This window comes from Microcaecilia unicolor, chromosome 1 (genome assembly GCF_901765095.1).
Source record: "Microcaecilia unicolor chromosome 1, aMicUni1.1, whole genome shotgun sequence".
NCBI classification, from domain to species: Eukaryota; Metazoa; Chordata; class Amphibia; order Gymnophiona; family Siphonopidae; genus Microcaecilia; species Microcaecilia unicolor.
This window is the reverse complement of record NC_044031.1, coordinates 182,595,500-182,620,948: the sequence shown is the minus strand read 5'-3', so window position 1 is coordinate 182,620,948 and position 25,449 is coordinate 182,595,500. Positions and strand designations below refer to the sequence as shown.

Sequence of the window (25,449 nt, the reverse complement as noted above, 5' to 3'; positions counted from 1 at the left end):
ACGCCCATGAGTTAGGCTCGTCCCAATCCCGCCTTCGCTACGCTGCCGACATGCCCCTATGAACTATGGCTTTCCCCGTGATGGAAAGCAGTTGAGGGCGCCCAAAATCGGCTTTCGATTATGCCGATTTGGCCGCCCCTGAAAGAAGGAAGCCCATCTCTCGATTTGTGTCGGAAGATGGGCGCCCTTCTCTTTCGAAAATAAGCTTGATAGTGTCTTTATATGTGTAAATTAGCATGTATAGGTACTGTACGTATAAGCAGTGATTTGAGAAAAAGCGCTATTTATATGTACATGAGATAGCACACTGATATTTGAAGGCATGTTCTGGGCGGTTCTGCAAAGTAAATGTATGTTCTGTATTTTAACATAGCAATCCAGGCATATCTTAAAAATGTTTCCATATGAGCACTTCAAGTCTCAGTTATCTTCTTGTATGGATGTAAACATTTGAAGAAGGCTTGCCGGGGGTTAGGGGGGTTGTGCTAACCTCTCTAGCACTCAAAACCAATTTAAGTTGCAAACAGTTTCAGTTTTGGAGTATAGATCTTTTATCAGCTCCCCATGGATGTGCAGATTTCTAAAATCTGCTATCTGTATGGGTAGCACCACTGTAATAAAATTTCATCCTATGTGCCTGCAGAGCTACTTAAGCGAAATTTCTCTAGCGATGCTGCTCTTTCTTGAAGGTTTCTCTGTTGTGCATGTTACTGTTGTATGTATTTTTTTTTAAAGGCTCCAATTTTCTCAGACTTTCTTAAAAAAACACAAATTTAGATTTAAACACAAATCTAAATGCCAATTCTCTAATTTAAATGACCTACATAAAAATTACCTTCCACGTAGCTCATATTACCCTTCTAATTCCAAATTTAATTATATGGAGACTAATTTACAATCTGTAATTCAAGAGGAGGATGTTTAGTCTAATTAATTTTTTACATTCCCAAATAAAGCACATGGGAAAAGCAGTATGTGCTGTATACCCAAATAACAGGTGAGCAAGCAAGCAGGACTACACACATGGAAATTAGAACAGGGGGTTTCATCTCACATAAAAGAGGCTAACTATTTCTTTTCGCTTAAAGGACAGGTGAAGAAAAGGTACAGACTTGGGTAGGTCTTTTTCTCAACAGGTACTAAAGCTATTACAACTGAAGTGGCTGGGAAACATTGTGTCACCAAACCTGTTGTCCCTGTTACAACTTCTGCCTCTGTCCAAACAGAAAGTATGATCCAAGGTGAAGAACTGGATCCATGTGCAAGATGCCTCCAAGTTGAAACCCTCATGAAACAAGGGGAGAAAGAGACAGAGGAGGTGATGAGGCAGAGAAGTATTCATGATAATGAGACATACATTGCTGAAATGCTTCTTGTTGTGCTAAGGATCTTGAGTATAGGGAAAGGAATAACTGTGCTGAAAGAGGACATCTGGATGCACATCATGAGAGCCTGAAAAAGACAACACTCCTACTCCACTTTCCTTTGAAAAGCTAGTAGGCAACCCTGGAAGTGGAGGTCAGACCATACCAGAACAGAAGAAACTGGAGCTTAAAAACCCCAAGTTACCAGGTCAATGACCACTAGGAAGTGAAGGATGGTGGTGGTTGGTCATTCCCTTCCACAGGTACAGAAGTGTCCATCTGTAAATCAGACATGTCCTGGGAGGTGTGCTGACTGCCAGGTATTAAAGTCCAATATGTTACGGAATTCGAGCGGATCCTCTGTTTTGAGTCTGATGATGCTCATCCCAAGTGGGCGGTATTAACATCTGATGTCAAGGCAGGAGGAGACCTCCTTGATGTCAGTGCATCTCCTGAAGCTACAGGGACCGATGCCTTCACAGGGACCGATGCCTTCCAGGCCGATGTCCATGGACCAGATTTCGGTGTGGCATGGATTAATGAGACAAAGTCAACACGGATTTAGTGAAGGGAAATCTTGCCTCAACAATCTACTACATTTCTTTGAAAGGGTGAACAAACATGTGGATAAAGGTGAGCCGGTTGATATTGTGTACCTGGATTTTCAAAAGGCATTTGACAAAGTACCTCATGAAAGACTCCAGAGGAGGTAGTGTTCTTTTTTTTTTATTATTATTATTTTTATTGCAATACACAGTGCCAATGTCCAAGAGGAAATAAACAGTCACGTCTAATCTATACAAAGAGCTCTGCAACTTCAGATATTAACACACGCGAACTTTATACATTATACCATCCAATGCAAAGAACCTCCCCCAACACCCTGCATTGCATTTTTGTATTACCCCTATCTGCCATTCACACTCAGACCACCTCTCAAACCTTATATGTCATACCGCAACATACACCCCCATACACTCTCCCAACCTATGTTCCCCTTCCCCCCTCCCTAACCCATCGTATTTAAGCAAGAGGCCCACAGATAAGCATATTGTCGGTTATTCAATCTGGGAGAGCTGCGGTAGGCCTGAGTCTCATATTTACCCACCTCTCGCATACGAGTTTTCCATAGTTCCCCCAACTCCGAGGAAGTCCAGCAGTGCAATATAGTCTTCCGGACCAGCAGTAACGAGACATACAGGAATCGTCGTTGTGGTTGTCGAAGTCCCTGACTCACCAACAGAGATTGGTCCCCCAATAAAAGGGTCGCATAGTCCCATTCCAAAACTGTATGTAATACAATATTCAAGAGTTGAAATGCCTCATTCCAGACCACCAGAGTCGGGCATTCCAAGAAGGAATGAAGGAGGTTTCCCCCTTCCTTACCGCATTTACTGCATCTATCATTGTCCCAAAGTCCCATAGTGGTCCCTTTAGCTTTAGAAATGTATGCTCTATGCAAAATCTTATATTGTGTCTCTTGCAGATCTACTGCTTTGACCATATTATATAGTGTAGAAAAAAGTTTTTCGAAACCCGGTCCCGTGTATGCAGTCCCTAGGTCCTCATTCCAGCGATTCACCAATTTCTCCATACCACCCTTAGGCCCTTTCATTGTTAATACCTTATACCAAGCGGACAAGCTGTTGGCCTTACTGGGCATCTGCAATAAGATTTTATCTAGCAGGCCCCATGTCCACCCATCCCCATGTTGCCCCCTAATTGATGACCAATAGTGCCGAACCTGCAAATATTGTAACAAATTGCTATTTGGGACTGCCCATTTCTCCTTTACTTGGTCAAATGTAAAGAAGACCGACTGCTCGTCATCCATGAGTTGGCCCAGTATCCTACATCCCCTATCTCCCCACCTAGAAAACACCGAATACCCCATGCCCGCCGGAAATGCCACGTTACCTGTCAGGCTAAGATACGGAGAGGCATCTGGAGAACGCTGTTGTTGCCGCCTCCACCATATCCACGCTCTCCTTATCGGTCTCAGAAATTCCAGTCTGTGAGAGAGCCGGGGAGTCCCGCTGGAGCCTAAATGCAGTAAGGTAAGAAAATTCCATGGATGGCTCCAATCCTCGAATCCCTCTCTAGGAAGGAATCGTGGACAACCTCCTACTCCCTCATAAATAAGTCTTATCATTGCCGCCGCATTATATCTCCGGAGATCCGGTAACCCCAGACCCCCCTGAGCTTTGGATAAGGATATTTTGCATACCCTATGCGTGCCCCTTTGCCCCGCCAAATGAACGTGCCAATAAGGGATCTAAACAAACGCTCTTCTCTCCTGAGAACCCATATCGGAGCCACCTGCAATGGGTATAAAATCTTGGGCAATAAAACCATCTTTGTGAATGCTATCCTTCCCATCAACGAGAGGGGCAGATCTTTCCATTTATCACACAGCCTTTTTATTCTATCCAAGACTTCCACCACATTATGCTTATAAAATGCTGATGTATTAGTGCTCAGGAAGATCCCCAAGTATTTCATTGCCCCCCCTACTGGCCTTATAGGGAGTCCCCCCATCCCAGGGTCCCCCCTTATCCCCGAAAGCGGTAGTAATTCCTGTTTATCGTAGTTCACCTTCAACCCTGACAGGTCTCCAAAATCCCGTACTATATCTAGAACCCTGTGTAAATCTCTAGGTGCATTAGCCACATATAGTAAAATGTCATCCGCATATAGATTTACGCGAAGCTCCTTGCTACCCACCCGGATGCCTCGAAAGTCTCCACTGGTTCAGATCTTTAAAGCCAGTGGTTCAATCGCTAGTAAAAAAAAGAAGTGGCGAGAGTGGGCAGCCCTGCCTGGTCCCCCTTTGAATTGAAAAACTATCAGTCAGTTTTCCATTGACCAGCAACCTGGCCGATGGATTTGTGTAGAGAGCCCGTATCCAAGATACATAAGCCCCTGTGATGCCAAACCTCTCCAGTACCCCAAATAAGTGTGGCCAGGAAATGCTATCAAAGGCCTTTTCCATGTCAAGACCTACAATGGCTTCCATTCCTCCCTTCCCTCTCCGCTCATGGATGGCCATTAACGCCTGCATGATGTTCATGGATGCATATCTCCCTGGTACAAAGCCCACCTGGTCTTCATGAACTAAAGTATGAATGACCTGGTTTAAGCGCCGAGCCAAAATAGCGGCCAATAACAACATCTTGATTCAACAGGGAGATAGGACGATACGATAGGACGATACCTGTCCAGCATCCTTACCCGGTTTTGGTAATAGTACTATATGTGCCAAATTAGATTGCATGTGTGCTCCCCCCCCCCCCCACCAAGTCATTAAACCATTCTTTCAATGGTGACGCCACCAGATCAGTCAGCATACGGTAATACTCGGGACCAAACCCATCCGGGCCTGGTGCCTTCGTCAGTTTCATGTCCTTAATCCCCAACCTAATTTCCTTCTCTGAGATAGGTGCATTCAGGTGTATAATTGTTCTGCCGAAAGACATGGCACCTGCAATTGCTGGAAGAAGGCTTCACTCTTGGCGATATCATATTCTCTGGCCTGATACAATGAGCTGTAAAAATTGACAAATTGCTGTCGGATCTGTGCCTCCGTAGTGTGCACCCTTCCCTTATCATCCTTAATAACCGAAATAATTTGTGTCTGACGAGATGGCCTAACTAGATTGGCCAACAGCCTGCCCGCTTTACTCCCCCATCGAAACAACTGGAGCCGCCGGAAATAAATGTCCTTCTCTGCTCGTTGCGTCAATATCTCCATTATCTTTGTCTTAACCATTTTTAACTCTGTCCTATAATTATTAGTCATGTGTGCTATATGTTGCCGGCGCAGCTGATGGTACTCTCGAGACAACCGCAAGAGCTCTGCCTCCCTCTGCTTCCGTTTCCCTGCTGTGTATGCAATAATATGCCCTCTCATGACAGCCTTAGAGGCTGCCCAATATATTTCCGGTGTGACCTCTGGTGTCTGATTATACTGCTGATATTCCAGCCATTTGAGCCTGAAACTCTATCATTAATTAGCGCAGGGGAGAGCCTCCACATGCGCTCGCTTGGCTCTGCTGTCCATGGAATCACCATCTCGACGGCCTGATGGTCACTCAATATCGGGTCCACTATTTGCACTCTGGAAATCCTGGCAGTCATAGAGGGGGGGACCAGCAGATAATCCAATCTCGAGTAGACTCCATGGGGGTGAGAGTAAAATGTGAATTCCTCCCCCTGCGGGTTAAGAAGCCGCCAGACATCTACCAGCCCCAGCTGGTCAAGTACAAAGTTAACCCCTGTACTCTCCCAGTTCCCCCCCTTATGTCTTGGCGGTTTGCAATCTATTGTAGGATCTGCTACCACATTGAAATCTCCCCCCAGAATGAGCTGATAGTCAGCGTAAGCGACCACTTTGGCCACCAAATCAGAGAAAAATTTATGGGAATATACATTGGGCCCATAGACATTACAGAGCAATATCTGCTGTCCCCACAGCTCTCCCAGTACCAGGATATATCTCCCCTCTTGGTCGTGTACCATTTTGTGGATATTAAAGGGCAATCTTTTATGAATAAGAATGGCAACTCCCCTCTGTCTTGAATTATACGAAGAAAACCCTATTTCACCTACCCATCCCCTTCTCAGCTTTTGATGTTCAGCTACCGACAAATGTGTCTCTTGAAGGTACGCAATATCCACCCCCTCTTTATTTAGCCATGTCAAAATCTTGGTACGCTTTATGGGGGAGTGGATACCATCAACATTGAGAGTAATTATTTTTAAGTTAGCCATAGGTTAAACATTTGGTTTCCCAATCACACATTACTTGTATTTGTCCCTCACCAGTCTCCCAGCCAAACCAGCGAGTACCAAAAACTGTTTTCGCATAGTATCCTTTTATCCTTATCATGTTCCCTTGCAAATCCAGATGCCCCCTGAGTATCCAATACTCCATAGACTGGCCCCTTCCCCCTCCAACTCCTTCTTTCTCCCACATACACACCACAGTCATCCATTCATTCAATCCCGGATATCCCCATCCTCCTCCCCCCCTTCCCTTTGACCTATCCCCCCCCCCCCCCCCCACAATACCGGCCCTCATCCTTCACCTACCCAAATACAGCTGAAGGAGAAGCCTCCCGTTCCCCCTGCCATAACAAAACAAGTGTAGAACATTACAAGACTATATAATGTAACATCTAAAACCACTATCCGTTTCTCAAACCTTCATAAACAGTATATAATACTGGTGGCGGAATCGCCACCAAGATAAAAGAAAAGGGGCAGATAGTTGTCAGCAATGTTCCGGATCCTCCACCAATTTACCGTCCATCTTTAGTGTTGTCGATGTGTCGATCCACCACACCAAGCCTCATCTTATGTTGTCTCTGTCCTGCCTCTGGAAAACAGATTGTAATCCATAGAGCTCGGTGCAGTAAAAACGCCTCAGTTACTGCATCAGGTCACACAGTCTCATTCCTCAATTGCCATTTATTCCCGTTCACCTTGTCTTGCACTCGCCCCCACATTGCAGTTCGCCAAAAAGTCTTTCGCTGCTGCAACATCGGTGATGATGGTGGTTTTCCCATCCATCCAAACTCTCAACTTAGCTGGGTAAAGTAATGCGCACTTCACCCCCTTTTTATATAGGGCAGAGCAAGTAGGGGCCATTGCCTTTCTCAAGAGGGCCACTCATGTGGAATAGTCATTAAATAATAGCAACCGATGTCCTTCATACAGTAGCGCCTCTTTAGCCCTTGCAGCTTTTAAAATCTTCTCCTTCGACCTGCCAATTCGTGAAGTGCGCTATCACCGTGCGAGGTCTATTATTCCCTTCACCGCGTGCTCCGATGCGATGTGCTCTGTCACAGCAGATAAGGCCTCCTCTCCCTGCCAGGCCCAGCTGCTCTGGAAGCCACGTGGCGAAGAAGTCGTACAGATTCTGATCTTTCACCGTTTCCGGCAGACCAATCACCCTGATATTGTTCCTGCGGGACCGGTTTCTTGTTCTTCAACCCGGTCCCTCATATCCTCGAGTTCTTTTTTAAGTGCGGTTATTTGTGCCGCCGCTTCCTGAGCCTCTTCTTCTCTCTCGGAGATCCGCCGCTCTGCCTCCGCAAGTCGCGTCGAATGAGAATCGAATTTCTCATTAATCTCATCGACAGCAGACTGCAGCTTATTAAGTTTATCTTCCAGAGCGGCAGAAACGGATCTCGAAATCTCCTGTGCCCAATCTGTGGTCGGCACGGGCTGAGCGGGTGCTGTTTGATGGGTCCCCGCCATTTTGTCCAGGCTGCTCCTCGGTGGATTGGAAGGTTTTCTCGGGACTTTCGGGGGTATTCCTCGCCAAAGTTTGCTGTTATCGACTGCCAGACGGATCTGCCGTCTGAGGCAAGGGGTCCCCTGCGTCCACGGTCCCGTAAATAGCTATTATTAGCGGAAATTGGCAGGTCGGGTACGGAGTCTCTCTCACTCGCTGCCTTCTAGGTAGCAGGCATCACGTGACCCCCCGAGGAGGTAGTGTTCTGTTGTGGATTAAAAACTGGTTAAAGGATAGAAAACAGAGAGTAGGGTTAAATGGTCAGTATTCTCAATGGAGAAGGGTAGATAGTGGGGTTCCGCAGGGGGTCTGTGTTGGGACCGCTGCTTTTTAACATATTTATAAATGATTTAGATATGGGAATAACTAGTGAGGTAATTAAATTTGCTGACAACACAAAGTTATTCAAAGCTGTTAAATTGCAAGAGGATTGATTATACCATATGTAATGAGTTTATCTTATTGGGCAGACTGGATGGACCATACAGGTCTTTATCTGCCATCATCTACTATGTTACTATGTTATATTATGATTATGAAAAATTGCAAAACAACCTTACGAGACTGGACATCCAAATTGCAGATGATGTTTAATGTGAGCAAGTGCAAAGTGATGCATATGGGAAAGAGGAACCCAAACTATAGCTAGATGTTGCAAGGTTCCACGGATTGGGTTCTTCAGCTTGGAGAAAAGACGGCTGAGGGAAGATATGATAGAGGTACATAAAACACTAAGTGGACTGGAATGGGTAGACGTGAATTGCTTGTTTACTCTTTCCAAAAATACTAGGACTACAGGGCACGCAATGAAGCTACAAAGCAGTAAATTTAAAACTTGTAATTAAACTCTGGAATTCATTATTTTTGTGACATCTAAGAGGAAGATTGACTGTTTAGAGACAACTCCAGATTAATGTAAAGACCTGTGAATTGGAAGAATTAAATTTTAACTGCCAGATCCTCTACCATTCTTCTAACATTTGGAGATTCCTTCTAATCGTTTCTAGTCCCTCCAGGGTATCCACTCTATTGGTTATCTTCTTATCATCCACAAAAAAGCAAACCTTTCCTTCCAACCCTTCAGCAATATCTCCCACAAATATATTAAACAGAATTGGCCCCAGCACCGACCCCTGAGGAACTCCACTACCTCACATTCCTTTCCTCTGAGTGGATTCCCTTTACCACTACCCTCTACCACCTGTTGGTCAACCAGTTTCCTATCCAGTTCACCGCTTTTGGTCCTAAGTTCAGCCCTTCAGCTTATTCACGAGTCTTCTGTGGGGGACCATATCAAAGGCTTTGCTGAAATCCAAGTAGATTACATCTAGCGTATGTCCTTCATCCAGTTCTTTGGTCACCCAGTCAAAGAAGTCAATAAGATTCATTTGGCAAGATTTTCCTTTGGTAAAGCCATGTTGGCTCAGATCCTGTAACCTGTTGGCTTCTAGAAAGTTAACTATCCTTTCTTTCAGCAGCAACTCCATTATTTTTCCTACCACCAAAGTGAGACTTACTGATTTGTAGTTTTCCACGTCTTCCCTGTCTCCACTTTTGTGAAGATGGACCATACCCGCTCATCTCCAATCTTGCGGAACCTATCCCATCTCTAAAGATCTATTAAATAAATCGTTAAGAGGTCCCACCAGGACCTCTCTGAGTTCCATCAGTATCCTGGGATGTATCCCATCCGGCCCCATAGCTTTGTCCACCTTCAGATTCTCAAGCTCTTTATAAACATTTTCTTCCTCCGTGAACACCGAAGAGAAGTAATTGTTTAGCATGTTCCCTTTATCCTCATCACTCTCCACATAGCCATTCTCATTATATTTCACTCTTGCAATTTCATTCCTATCTTTTCTCCTTTCTCTAATATATCTGAAAAAGGTCTTATCACCTCTCTACATCTTTAGCCATTTTTTTCTTCCACTTGCGCTAGCCGTATTGCCTTCTTTGCTTCTTTGAGTTTAATTCAATAATCTTTTCTGTGATCATCTCATTGCATTCTTTTGTATTTCTTGAACAAAGTCTCTTTTGCACTTATTTTTTCAGCTACTTGCTTGGAGAACCATATAGGCTTCCTGTTTCTCTCGTTTTTGTTTACCTTCCTTGCGTAAAGATCAGTTGACATATTTATAGCAGCCTTTAGCTTGGACCACTGTTTTTTCACATCTCCTACACCTTCCCACGCCAACAGCTCCTTCTTCAGGTATTCCCCCATTTTATCAAAATCAGTACATCTGAAATCCAGTATTCTGAGTTTTGTGCGTCCGCACTCCGCCTTTGCCCTTATATCAAACCATATCGTGTGATGATCACTATTACATAGGTGGGCACCCACCCAGATACTGGAAACACTTCCTCCATTCTTGGGCACTAGATCCAGCATCGACTCTTCCCTCTTGGATTATGTCGCCATTTGTATGAGCAAGGCACTTTGACAGGTATCCACAATCTCCCAACTTCTTTGCGATTCTGCAGACGAGATGCTCCAATCCACATCAGACAAGTTGAAATCTCCCAACAGTAGCATCTTCCCTTTCATACCAATCTTTTGAATATCTTCTATCAGATCCTTGTCTAGCTTCTCTGTTTCTGCCGGAGGTCTGTAGATAACCCCCGTGTGGATAGAGGTTCCGCCTTCTCTTTCTAGTACGATCCATAAAGCTTCTTCCTTTCCCCAGGTTCCCTGCATTTCAACCGCTCTGATATTATCTCTCACATACAGTATCACTCATCCACCCCTCAGCCCTCTCTATCCTTTCTAAAAAGATTATAACCCGGTATAGTCACATCCTATTCATGAGAATCTCTGTAATAGCAAGAATATCCAAGTTTTCTTCAAACATTAGGGCTTGCAAATCTTGAACCTTTTTACCTAGACTACGAACATTTGTGCTCATTGCTTTCCATCTGCATAGTGAGTTTAGGTGGTTTTCTATATTTAGATTACCTTTTCCTCTGCCCTCATGTTTATTCTGGGGGTGACGTTCTGAATTCCCTTGTTTCCTTTTGTCACCCCCACCCTCTAGTTTAAAAGTCTAGAAACATACTGTCTGAATTTTTCCCAAAGGATCCTTTTTCCCCATCACAGAAAGATGTAGCCCATCATTACAGTACAGCCTGTTATTTTTCCATGTATTACCCCATGCTCCTATGTATCTAAAACCTTCTTCTTTACACCAAGACTCAAGCCACTTATTGAATTCCACTGTTTTGCGTTGTCTTTCCTCTCCCTTCCCCTATGTAGAAATTACTTCAGAAAAAGCCACAGTCCAAACCAAAGATTTCAGTCCCTCCCCAAGATTCTGGAACGCTCTCTGTGCTGTAAACATGCTATTGTTGACCAGGTCATTTGTCCCCAGGTGAATTAAAACATCGGTATTTGAAGCCTTGCTCTCTTCTTGTATCACTTTCAGTATTTGGTCAGTACATCTGGTAGCTGAAGATCTTGGAAGGCATTTCACTAGGTTGGAACCCTTGAACTGTGTTCGTAAGTTAATGCTCTGTTAATGGGGTCTCTGAGCAGTAAGAATTTTCTGCTTTTCACCAGTCTGTCATTGTTTGGGGGATGTTTCTTGGGTTGTGCTACTTTCATTGCCTCTGGTTCCACCACAGTACTTCTTTTTTCAGCATCATAATGATGCAATGCAGCAAAAGAATTACAGAGGGGCAAAGGTTGGGAGGGTGAGTGCTTCTGTGTCACAGATCTTAGTCTACCAGAGCCTACTGTGACCCATTCATTCCTCTGTTGTTTTATTCTCTGTGGCAGTGGTGGTACTAAATTGGCTAGAAATTGAGTAATCCTGGATGCTTCTTTACTTGTAGCTAATTCCTTCTTGTGTTTGTTGATCTCATCTTTCAAAGCTGATATTTGGAGACAGATAGGACAAGCTCTAAAATTCCAGATAGTTTGCCTTAGGATTAAAGCAGAACATGTATTGCATTGAATGAAGGTCATACGGATGTGATTCACAAGTCTGAAAAGGTGAACTATGATAGGGGATAACTAGGATTGACCAATTATGGTGTAATGAAGATACTTGTCCCTTGATTGCCCTATATAAATGTAGTTCACCTAGGGGTGGGTGGGAGAGGGGTGGGTTGGTGGGATTATAGAGTCAGACCCTCTGCAAGTGAAAGACAGGTCTATTTTTATTTTAATAGGACAGAATAGAAGGAGGTAGATTAAGCAGTTTATCAGGAAGATATTAAGAGCAGGACACAGGTAACATCAGTTTACAATCAAACTGTGTTCTCTTCTGCATTTGAGCACACAGTGAAACAGTGAGAGGATTTACGGTCATGGCTGAGGCATGATAGGCACACAGAATGAAGATCAATCACAGTCATGGCCCTACTGCAGCCTCAGCACTTCTTTAACCACTGGCAGGTTTCTGGGACATACCAGAAAAACAGCCAAAGCAAAAATCAAATGGTTCAATGGTGATTTAAAAAAAAAAAAAAAGATTTTTTTTTAAGAGAAGGGGGGTTTCCTGACTGAGAACTCAAGCCTAAGTAGGCCACAAGCTGGAGAAAACAACAGAAACCTGAAAGTGCCCTAAAACTACTAAAAACAAAGGAAAAAAGAAAACTACATTAAAAAACTGGTCCCATGCAACTCAGGGGAGAAAAAGGGCAGGAAGACCAGCAAAATCTGTGAGAGAAAAAAACATGTGACTGAGAGCCTAGAGACATGTACTCTCTGCTCTGCGGATGAGAAGAAACTGTGGGTCCTGCACAAGTTGAGCAGATGGGAAGGCACACACGCATGCACGGTTGGCTTGCCAAAAGCTTCCAGATGATGAACAAATGCTGGGCTGCGTCTGTACCGAGGCTCCGTAAATGATGTCACTCAAAACCAAATGTGAGAACATATTGTCCTGCTTATCTTTGGAGAATGCTAGATATCCCTTGGAACATATCAAAGTGACTTCATGGCTATGGGAGATAAGGTGACACAGATAGGTGGGTAGGTGGTGTTCTTACTGATCCTCCCTGTTGAGGGTAAATGCCTAAGCAGAGGGGCTTGCATCTTGGAAAGGACTGGCTGACTGGATGGTGTCACTGAGAATATTCTGGCTTCCTGAACCATGGGATGATTTTCCAAGGGAAGCTGAGCAAATAGTTTCCACCTATCAAAGAAGAAACAAAGTGTCTCCCGGAGCAGTCTGACTAACCTACAGAAGAGGACTTGGGTACATATCTATTTTACTGACGTACAGAGAAACAGACAACCCATACATCAATAAAATACAATAGCAGACTTAGACATCTGTTCCCCAGGAACCCCCCTTCTCCACCAATCTAAACAAAATTAGTAGAAGGTCTGCGTTCTTATGCCCCCCACCAACAACCAACCAGAACTCAACCCGCCGACCCCCCCCCCCCCCCATGAGTGACATTCAAAAATGATTGTGAACGGGGCTAATAATTTAAGTCATTCAACATCATGCTTCGTGCTCGATGTGAAAGATTCTGAAGATATGGGTCCCAAATGGCAAGGAATCTCCTTTTCCAATTCAAGACTGCTCCAGCATCTCTGGCTTCTATCAGATTTCTCCAATGTCAATAGCTTGGTAGCTTGTCTTATAACCAATATTGCATTAAACATTTATGCCCCACCACACATGCCTTATTAAACAGTAAAGTCTCCCCAAATCAAATATCCCACAACTAGATGTTTTCAAAAACAAAATACCAAGGGGAGAAACACCGGCACTGATGTACCCAAAGTCTGCTCAGAAGAGGACATAAACTATGATTGTCAAGGATGGGTGAGAAAAGACCCCAGGGCTAAGTAAAACTTTCAGGTAGGTAAACATTAAATACTAGGGCTGCACATTTAACAAGATTAGCGTGTTAAACGTTTTAACGCATGTTAACGGCAGGTCTCTCTCCCTCGCCCGCAACCATTCAGTATTGCTCTGTTTCTCTTCTCACCCATACTAAATTAAAAATTAGGGCTCACCAGGGCTGCAGAGACCAGTTGCTGGATGCTGGGTCAGCCCTGCTGCTGTGAGAAGAAGCAACTGCCAGTTAGAAGAGCTCTCGAGGCTGCCAGCAGTGTGGGGAAGACCTGGAAAGAACCATACGGGTATAAGCCCATGGCACTTTGGATCCAGAGTAAGGCAGGGAAGGCTCTGGGCAGCAGTGGTGGGGCCCAGAAGAGGTGGCCTGTTGGAGTGGAAGGTGGCAGCCCTTGCTTGCAGTCCTTGTTCTCTCATTCTCATGGTCCTTCTACCTGCCCATCTTGGTCTTCTGACCTTGCGTCTAGCGCTGCAGTGCTGAAGGTATGCTGCTTCTCTCACCAGCCTGAAGCCTCTCTCTTTGTAGCATCTCGCCTGGAAACAGGAAGTTCTGTCAGAGGAGGCAGGACTATTCATATCCCCACATTCAGCATCTGAAACTCAGATTTCAAGGAATGCGGAATGCACTAAATGTAGTATATGTAGTATATCATCAGCTTCTCTGGAAAGGAATAATGGCTTACCTTCAATTTGTGCTGGACAGGAGACTGCCCTTGAGGGCAGACATTCAATTGTTTTCTAACTTTGTTCCACTAAAGGTGGAGAAAGGGGATGCTCTCCTTACTACATAATACCTTTTTGCTGGTCCAGAAATGTATTTTGATTTGTTGGAGACAATCTACTAGCCCCTCTGTGATAGCATGGAGAAACAAACTGTATCAGCTATTGAAACTGGAACCGTTGGATACTAAGAAAGGCTCTTCAAGAGCAAGGAGGCTGTTTCAACAAACATGGTCTCCAGTGTGGAATAGGCTTACTCCCAGAGCTCAAAGTTAGTTAGTTAGTTACTTAATTTATGACTTTAGCACACAGGTATGGGAAATGGGGGTGGGTTAGGGGATGAGCTGGGAGTTTGGATAGGTTGGGAAGGGGTTCCATTTCATTTGCTTGTTTGATCACTGTGAAGGAATCACACTGGTGATCTCGGAGCTTACTGCGTATTTCTTTATGTGAATAAAGATGAATATAAAAAATATATACAGTGGGGGAAATAAGTATTTGATCCCTTGCTGATTTTGTAAGTTTGCCCACTGACAAAGACATGAGCAGCCCATAATTGAAGGGTAGGTTATTGGTAACAGTGAGAGATAGCACATCACAAATTAAATCCGGAAAATCACATTGTGGAAAGTATATGAATTTATTTGCATTCTGCAGAGGGAAATAAGTATTTAATCCCTCTGGCAAACAAGACCTAATACTTGGTGGCAAAACCCTTGTTGGCAAGCACAGCGGTCAGACGTCTTCTGTAGTTGATGATGAGGTTTGCACACATGTCAGGAGGAATTTTGGTCCACTCCTCTTTGCAGATCATCTCTAAATCATTAAGAGTTCTGGGCTGTCGCTTGGCAACTCGCATCTTCAGCTCCCTCCATAAGTTTTCAATGGGATTAAGGTCTGGTGACTGGCTAGGCCACTCCATGACCCTAATGTGCTTCTTCCTGAGCCACTCCTTTGTTGCCTTGGCTGTATGTTTTGGGTCATTGTCGTGCTGGAAGACCCAGCCATGACCCATTTTTAAGGCCCTGGCGGAGGGAAGGAGGTTGTCACTCAGAATTGTACGGTACATGGCCCCATCCATTCTCCCATTGATGCGGTGAAGTAGTCCTGTGCCCTTAGCAGAGAAACACCCCCAAAACATAACATTTCCACCTCCATGCTTGACAGTGGGGACGGTGTTCTTTGGGTCATAGGCAGCATTTCTCTTCCTCCAAACACGGCGAGTTGAGTTCATGCCAAAGAGCTCAATTTTTGTCTCATCTGACCACAGCACCTTCTCCCAATCACTCTCGGCATCATCCAGGTGTTCACTGGCAAACTTCAGGCGGGCCGTCACATGTGCCTTCCGGAGCAGGGGGACCTTGCGGGCACTGCAGGATTGCAATCCGTTATGTCGTAATGTGTTACCAATGGTTTTCGTGGTGACAGTGGTCCCAGCTGCCTTGAGATCATTGACAAGTTCCCCCCTTGTAGTTGTAGGCTGATTTCTAACCTTCCTCATGATCAAGGATACCCCACGAGGTGAGATTTTGCGTGGAGCCCCAGATCTTTGTCGATTGACAGTCATTTTGTACTTCTTCCATTTTCTTACTATGGCACCAACAGTTGTCTCCTTCTCGCCCAGCGTCTTACTGATGGTTTTGTAGCCCATTCCAGCCTTGTGCAGGTGTATGATCTTGTCCCTGACATCCTTAGACAGCTCCTTGCTCTTGGCCATTTTGTAGAGGTTAGAGTCTGACTGATTCACTGAGTCTGTGGACAGGTGTCTTTCATACAGGTGACCATTGCCGACAGCTGTCTGTCATGCAGGTAACGAGTTGATTTGGAGCATCTACCTGGTCTGTAGGGGCCAGATCTCTTACTGGTTGGTGGGGATCAAATACTTATTTCCCTCTGCAGAATGCAAATAAATTCATATACTTTCCACAATGTGATTTTCCGGATTTAATTTGTGATGTGCTATCTCTCACTGTTACCAATAACCTACCCTTCAATTATGGGCTGCTCATGTCTTTGTCAGTGGGCAAACTTACAAAATCAGCAAGGGATCAAATACTTATTTCCCCCACTGTATATAACACATTCCCTAGTAAGGGGAGTAGATGATGAAGGTTTGCATGAACAGCCACTTTAGGGTTACAGTAGGATTAATCTGTCTATGGATTAGAGTAATGAGTTCTTGTGCTTTTACAGATAAAATACAAAAGATTATGGAGGGACTAGTAAAACATGCCCGTTTCTTCCGTTAATGAAACGGGCGCTAGCACGGTTTCCTTCCGAACCTCCCCCCTGACTCACCCCTTTCGGCGTTCTGATGGCACTGGCCGCCATTGTTGCGGACCTCGGCACGTCACCTTCAATCTGCTGCGTCGTTTGTTGTGAAGCCACTGATGCCATTGCTCCGCCCTTGACGTCATCACGCTTGACGCGAGGGCGGGGCCCGAACACAGTGTTTTCGGTGGCTTCACCACCACGAAGGCTTCGAACCGGAAGGAAGTGCCCGGAGGACCTGACAGTGACGTCAGTGTCCTCAGAACGTTGAGGGTGAATTTTATTATATAGGATTTGGGGATAAGAGAGAGAAGTTTCTGTATTAAGTGTTGAAGATAAATAGTGTGGAAAGGGATTGCTGAAAAAGAGCAACCAGTGGACAGTCCTTATCTTTTTTATTTGTAAGAAGTCTTTATTATGCAATTCAAGAATACAGATTTGCTTCGATACAAAAAGAATGATGCACCAGTGCATAAATATTACATAAACATAGGTAGAGCCAGTACACCCCTCGTCTACAAATGTAACATTCAAAACCAAACCTCAGTAGACTTCAAAGATTTCTTAAACATTTCAGAATACACTAATTATCCCACCCATGTCCCACCCCACCCCTTCCTACTTACCCACCATCCCTCCCTCCCAGTAGGCTTAGTGATATGACCTTATAGGCTGCAATCATTATAACATCACACTACAGATTTCGCATAGTGGTCAGAAAAATGTTTCCATATCGATTGCCATTTATTCATCTGGCGTTTTCTTACAGCTATCAACCTCTCCATCTCACACACATAACTCAATTTGCTATGCCATTTTGTGATTGGCGGGACCCCTGTCTGTTTCCAATAGGAGGCTATGGTTACTCTGGCAGCCCCCAGTGCCTGTTGCACCAAGATTTGTTGAGGCTTCTTTAGGCCTGGAGGCTTTACCGAGAAGAGGAAGAACTCAGGAGTCCAAGGAATTGAACACCCCACCCACTGCTGTAACCGAGTATGAACTGACTTCCAAAATGCCCGAACTTTTACACACCTCCACCACACGTGACCCATAGTCCCTCTTTGTCCGCACCCCCTCCAGCACAACCCGGAAGAATCCGGAAATATACGATGAAGACGATCCGGAGTAAGGTACCATCTATATAGTACTTTCACTGCATTTTCTTTAAATGGGACATGGCTATACACACCAGCTGCGAGTCGCTCTATTCTCTCTCACTCGGTCTCCCCCAGGGCCATTCCAGTCTCTTTCTTCCAACTCTTCCTATGTAGAGTATAGCTAGGTACCTGTGCAGCAATACTGCGATATAGTCGACTGATCAATCCCCGGGAAAAGGCAAATCTTTCACTTATGTCCTCCAAACATAACCGTTCCCTTTTTATGACCTGACGTACAGCCTCAGTTTTAAGGAAATGGGCTAATTGACAGTAGGCAAATTCATCCCCATCCTGTATGGAGTACCTGATCTTCAAGGTCTCGAACGGGATCAGAGAATCCTCCTTGAACATCTGACCCCAAGTGCTCAGGCCCTCCATATGCCACCACTGAAAACCCCCCACTTCGTTCCCTGGCAGAAACATAGGATTAAATGCTATAGGGGCCATACGTGTTAATATACAACGCCCGTGTGGAAACATACTATCCCAATAGTGAAGAGTGACACATATAGACGGACACATACCCTCCCTCAGCACTCTAAAGGGCCTAGGAAGCCACATAAGCGATCCCAAGGGCCTCGTCCCCAAAGAGTGTTGCTCAATATGCACCCATTGTCTATCAGGGTAATTCTGATGCCATTCAACCGCAGATTTTCCTTGAACGGCCCTGTAGTACCATAAGAGATTCGAGACACCTAGTCCTCCCTTTCTCCTATCCTGATAGAGCAATTGACGCGCTAAACGCGGACGTTTACCCGCCCAAATGAATCGCATGATAGAATCTTGCATGGATGCAAGGAGTCGCCTGGGCAGCATTACAGGTAGCGCTTGGAATAAATATAATAGACGGGGCAACACGTTCATCTTAACAATGGCTATCCTTCCGAACCACGAAACCTCCTGATCCCCCCAACGCTCTAAGTCTAACTTGATGTTGCGAGTCAGCCCCTTATAGTTGGCCTCAGTTAATTCAGAGAGATTGGAAGTGATATTTACCCCCAGGTATTTAATGTGTTTTGTAGCCCACCGAAACGGATATTGCACCTTCAGAGTCTCTACTATGTCCTCTGGAAGTGAAATATTCAAAGCCTCCGATTTTGTCATATTAACTTTGAAACCAGAGACTGCTGAATATTCCTCTATAAGACACAGAAGGGTAGAGAAAGTGGGCACAGGACGAGTAACATATAACAAAATATCATCCGAGAAAAGAGCTGCCTTATGCGTTCTAACCGCTACACGGGCCCCAGACACTCCCGGATCTAACCTTAGTTTTGAAGCAAACGGCTCCATAACCATTGCGAATAGGGGGGGTGACAACGGGCATCCCTGCCTGGTTCCCCTATGGAGTCCAACCAGATCTGAGTTACTCCCATTGATCCGGACACACGCTCGAGGAGAATCATATAGTGCCTGGATCCATCTCCTGAATTGAGCTCCAAACCCCATGGCCTCCAGAACCTTATACATGAAGGGCCAATGGACCCTGTCAAAAGCTTTTTCTGCGTCTAAGCTAAGCAGACACAGAGGCCGTTTAGTGTTTTTTGCTAGATATATAAGGTCCAGGGTACGCCTGATGTTATCTGTGGCCTTACGGTGCGACACAAACCCAACCTGGTCAGGATGTATGAGTGTCGGCATCAATGGTGCCAATCTGTTTGTCAGCACTTTAGCCAATATTTTAACATCAGCGTTCAAGATTGAAATAGGTCTATAAGAACCACATTCAACCGGATCTTTATCTGGCTTAGGCAACACCGCAATCCAAGCCTCCATCATTGAGGAGGGCAGCTTCCCCCCATTTCCCACCTGGTTGAACAGGTCCGCGAGGAGTGGAGCCAATTCTATTGCAAATTTCTTATAGAATTCGTTCGGAAGCCCATCCAGTCCAGGCGACTTACAAGAGGGCAGACTGCATATTGCCTCCTGTACCTCAAGTGGAGTGACGGGCCTATCTAACAATTCTCGGTGCTGGAGTGTCAGGCATGAAATCTCACTATGAGCCAAGTAGGTATCGATAGATTCTGAGGGGGGTGTGATCTCTTGTGTATACAGTGCTTGATAAAATTCCCTAAAGCGTTTACGAATAAGGTCTGATTTATATATTATGGAGCCTGTGCCATCACGTATCTGCTTTACCGTACGGTCAACTTTTTGCCTCTTTAATTTAATAGCCAGGAGCCGGCCAGCCTTATTGGCAAACTCGTATGCTCCAGCCCTTAACCTCTCTCGGCCCATGTTGAGCTGCTCTGAATAAATAGAGTCCAGCTTCATCCGTTCTCCGCGCAGTTGGGTCAATATGTGAGGGGATTTATAGGCTTTATGTTGACCCTCCAACACCTGTATCCGGTCCATACATCTCGCTATTTGGAGTTTACGTGCCTGAGAACGTGCACTTGCTAGTTTTAAAAAGTAACCCCTTGAGACCGCCATCATTGCATCCCACACAATAGCTAAGGGTGGGCCTGAATTGATGTTAAACTCCAAATACTCCTTCAACAATTTTCTATAGCCGTCCTCCACCTCCTGTTCTAGCAACAAGCTGGTGTTCAGTGTCCATCTCCTATCCTTTATTTCCAATTTTATATTTGGCAAGGTGACCCATACAGGTGCATGGTCAGAGATCGTTACGTTGCCTATTCCAGTTGTTGGACCGTGCTCTACCAGCGAGACATCCACAAATATGTGGTCGATACGTGAATAAGAATTGTGCACTGGGGAATGATATGTATAATCTCTGTCCGCCATATGTGTCAATCTCCATAGATCTAGTGTACCTAAGGAATGGGCCAAAGATTCCAGCGCTAGAGCCTCTCTTCTCCCCTCCTTATTAGTAGGTCCCGTTCTATCCATACCTGGGTTAAGGACTGCATTAAAATCACCCCCCATTATTAGAGGACCCTGTACAAATAAGGCTAGCAAATTCTTCATCCTAGTAAAGAACTCTGCCTGCCCACTGTTGGGGGCATATACAGATGCTATCGTTAAATCAACCTGATCTATTTGGACATGTAGAAATATAAACCGCCCTCCCGGGTCCTTCTTTATTTGCAGCACCTTTACCTCTACTGCTGAGTGGAACATTACAGCCACCCCTCTTTTTTTGGAGGCCTCAGAAGAGGCACAATAGACCCCAGGGTACCCCGAGCAGGAGAGAAGTTTTTCATGCTTGCTTCGGAGGTGCGTCTCTTATAAGAGAACCACGTGTGGCTTCAACTGTTGTAGCTCTCTATAGAGCTTCTGCCTCTTTTGGGGCATATTCAAACCTTTAACATTGTAGGATAATAGCTTTAACTCAGCACACATTATTCAAGATGTAAATAGCGTGCAGCTTTGATATTCAGCAACAACTTTACATTCCAATATGCACTACAATATGAGCGTGAAAACATTTCAGTCACCCAGTATACATTAAAGTCTGTACGTAAGATCATTTCAGTCACCCAGTCCCCCCCTTCTGTAACCCTACCCCGAGATCCCTTCCGTGTTCGCATCCCTCCCTCCTCCCACTGTCCTCCCCCCTTTCCTACCCTCCCATCTAGTTCCCAACCCTTAGAAGCCCTCCTAATTCCCCCACTCCCACCAGTTCTACCTAACTCCATCCCCCCACCAGACAGTGCCACAGGCACCGAATGGGTTTGTCGGAGAAAGAAACCCACCGATCAAATAGACCACCCCTCCCGTCTCCCACACAAAACACAAATCCCCTCTCTATGGATTAATAGCTCATAATGCTATTCATCTGTGGCACATCCACCCCTTGTTAGAGCATTTACCACTTGAAAGCTTTCCAACTGCCAAACAGTTTGATAAGTCCCATTACGCTGACATCAAAAATTATAACAAAGTCAACCAACGTACAAACCAACTCAGTTCCTTTATTTCTGAGTCTTCTGACCCACACGCTTCCACTTCTGCAAGCGAGCTTTCGTGGAAGGCGCTATCTCTGTTGGGGTCAGGCCTGCTTCGTGTAGAATCTGCCATGCTTCGGAGACCCGGCGAAACCGGAGCTGTTTGCCTTTTAACTCAAAACATACAGCAAAAGGGAAGCTCCAGCGATATGCAATTTTTTCCTTGTTCAAGATCTCCAGGACAGGTTTCATTGCCCTCCTCTGAGCCAGCGTGTATAGTGAAAGGTCTTGAAACACCGTGACCCGCGCTTCTTTATATTCTAGCGTGGTCAGCTGACGAGCCCGCTGCCAGACCCGCTCCTTGAATGTAAAGGATGTGAAGCGCACAATTATATCTCTAGGCCTGTCTGCCATTGGTTTACCCAATGCCCAGTGTGCGCGATCGATCTCCAGCTCTCCAGGGGTATAGCTCTCTCCCATGATATGCTCGCAGAGAGTTCGCACAACAGTTGGAATATCTTCGCCGCCGCCATTTTCAGGTACTCCCCGGAATCTCAATTATGTCTGCGCCCTCTGTTTTCTAAATCGTCCATCTTATATTGTAGATCCTCCGCCTGTTCAGTCAGTTGATTGATGCTCGCGTCCATGGCCGCATTAGCCTCTGCCTGCTCGTCGGCCCTCTCCTCTAGTGCCACCACGCGGCCTCCCAGCTCTCGTAAATCGAGGCTGATGGAGTCCACGTGTTCCAGAATTTCCACCCTGGACACCTTAATTTCTTCGCGTATCGCTTCAAGGCATTTCGCAAGGTCTTTGGGTAGCTTTTCTTTTTAAGAGCCGAACATCGCTGATCCACGTGGGAAGACGCAGTGTCAGAGTCGGATGAACGCCGCTGCTCCGGGGACGCATGGCGCGACAAGCCTTTCGCCATCTGCCTAGTCGAGTGGCGTTCTCCCTCCCGCGTCTGCGAAGTCGATATTTTACTCATTATGTGGAACAGGTTGATCCAACCTTGTCCACCCGATTTGGCACTGAATTTGTAGTGGGGCACCACAGAAAATAGCTCAATTCAGCAGGGAAGTGCAGGAGCAAAAGTTTTAGGCAGCCATCTAATCTCGTGACGTCACTTCCTCACCGACAGTCCTTATCTTAAAAGAAGAATAATGGAGACTGAGTTGTCTCAAACCAACTACCTGTAATCTTAATCCTTGTCCAGCAGCCCTTTTGAAGTCTGTAGGGGCTAATGTGATAGGTAGACTAACTCACATTATCAGTGTCTCAATGAATGGGAGAAGATGCGCTTTGCTTTTGACTTGACATTCCTTATGCTGTTTCTTATTATTTCAGTCGGTTCCTTCTTCCATTTTCTGAAGGATTTCTTTTAGCTCTAATAGCTTCTTTCACCTCACTTTTTAACCACACCGGCTGTCGTTTGGTCTTCCAACCTCCTTTTTAATATGTGGAATATATTTGGCCTGGGCTTCCAGGATGATGTTTTGAACAGCATCCACGCCTCATGTAAAATTTTGACCCTCGCAGCTGCTCCTCTAAGTTTTTTTTTTCACCGTTCTTCTCATTTTATCACAGTCTCCTTTTTTAAAGTTAAACGCTAACGTATTTGATTTCCTATGTATACTTACTTGGACCTAGGATAAAAGGGAAACTACTTGCCCAGCTTCCAATCACTCATTCCTGAGTAAAATATTGGAAAATGTGGTGGCTAAGCAGTTACTTGCATTTATGGGTGAGATTAAAGTGTTAGAACAGTTTCATTCAGGCTTCAGGATACATCTTTCAGAGACATTATTTCTATTGGACAAGTTACGTAATCCTCCATTGCCTCAGGTACAAAATTAGAATGTGAGCCCTCTGGGGACAGGGAGATACCTAGTACACCTGATTGTAACTACCTTGAGTTACTACTGAAAAAGGTGTGAGCAAATCCAAATATAAAAATATTTTTTAAAATATTGCTCTTAAATGGAGTCTATTTAATAGGAGATGGGGAGGATATGCCAGCTGTTCTACTTGACCTTTCCAAAGCACGTGATATGGTCTTCAGACAGTACAGAAAGAAAATTTTCTCTCTACATCAATTTAATTTCTAGTTATACAGTATTATTGTTATACTAATGACCTACTAATTCTAGCTCTGGTTGGGAGAGAGGGTACAGTGGGAGTGGTTAAACTGAACAGAAGATTTGCGGGGCTATTAAGAACTGGTGGAAGAAGCATACACTGAGACTGAACAATAAAAAGTCAGAACTATTGTGGATTGGGAAAATGAAGGTGTTGCCTACATTGCAGATGTCTGCTTGAAGTTTCCTTGATGTCAGTTAATTATTCTGTACAGAAGGAGTAAGACTTTATGCTCAGCTTACCTCTAGGGAACACATCTCTGATCTGGTGAGATATTATTTTGAATGGTTGCTTGTGGATCACAAATCAAGCCCTTTTGATAATAATAAGAACTTGAAAATTGTGGTACAAACATTAGTGATGTCTAAGTTGCACTACTGCAACTCTGGCAGTACTTCAGCAGGAGCTGTGGAGGTTATAACTAGTCCAAAACACTACAGAGCAGTTTCACTGGAGTGCTGAAGCACAGAGATCATTTAATAAATATATTGAGTTCTTTGAGTTGGCACTCTGCTCTCACCAGCAGCCAATACAAATTTTGGTGTGGGTCTGTAAAGCATTGAAGGGTATGGCCCCTGGTTACCTTCAGAAGTCAGTGAAAGATATAGGTTTGGATAACCCATTGAGATCTGCCCTAGATAGAAAGTTAGTCCTTCTATGGGGAAGGAAATACAGTTTGCAGAGGACATGGGATCATGTCTTTTCTACTGTAGCAGCCCATTTATGGAACGGTTTGATGTCAGAGTTAAGATTACAAGATTATCTCCTGGTGTTTCTCAAACATTTGAAAGTGCAGCTGTTTCCTAAATTTTTATGAGAGGAATATTAGTGCTGAAAAGGGAATCCGCAGTAATATTTTGAAAAACTGGATGTTTTAAATATTTGATATTTATTTATTGGGATTTATTAACCACCTTTATGAAGAGATTCACCCAAAGTGGTATACAGCAGGTTCAGTTTAACAAAAAGTTACAATTTTGTTAACAGCATAACAATAATAAAAATGACCAATATACAAATACAAATACATAAGGACCCTATTTACAAAGGCGTGCTAGCATTTTTAGTGCACGCTAACCGTGTAGATGCCCATAATATTCCTATGGGTGTCTACACCATTAGCACACGCTAAAAACGCTAGTGCGCCTTTGTAAACTACCCAAGTACTAAAGGACTCAAATACAAATCAACTTATGCATCCAGCTTTTCTTACTTAAGCGCACAACTATGGAACGCTCTGCCAAAGATAATAAAAACAACGAATGACCACCTAAGTTTCCAGAAAAAACTAAAAACAAACCTGTTCAAAAAGGCATACTCCACCGATCCAACATAAAAACCTAAGTTCCTGCGACACTGCAAAACCAAAGATTGTAATGGACATACCTTAACCCTCATCCCCCCCTCCCTAACTTCCCCAATGTATCTGCCAAACACGAACCTTCTTTTACCACAATAACACCTGTATTTGTTCATACCGCAACTGGCGAACGCCGTTGCGGTACCACGTAAGCCACATTGAGCCTGCAAATAGGTGGGAAAATGTGGGATACAAATGAAACAAATAAATAAATAAACAAACAGGGCCCTAAATGAGGTAATCTTAACATAATAATAGGACTACCACGAAACAGGATCAAAAATATACACATTAAACAGCACTCCAATTCAAATAACAGATATAATACAATGTCAGCATAATACTAATGAAACATCTAATAAGCACTCATTAGAACATTCAAATAACATAGACATGATGCTAATGCTTTTCTATAATACAGGCTTACCATATAACCGAGGGGCCAAGTGCAGATATATAGATGGGGACAAGATGGGTGGCTA

General features: G+C 44.5%; 1 protein-coding gene across 1 annotated transcript in view; it reads right to left on the bottom strand.

The window, feature by feature from the left end:
• Nucleotides 1-25,449, bottom strand: part of XPNPEP3 (X-prolyl aminopeptidase 3) — a 231,135-nt gene that overhangs the window by 66,073 nt on the left and 139,613 nt on the right. The window lies entirely within an intron of this gene.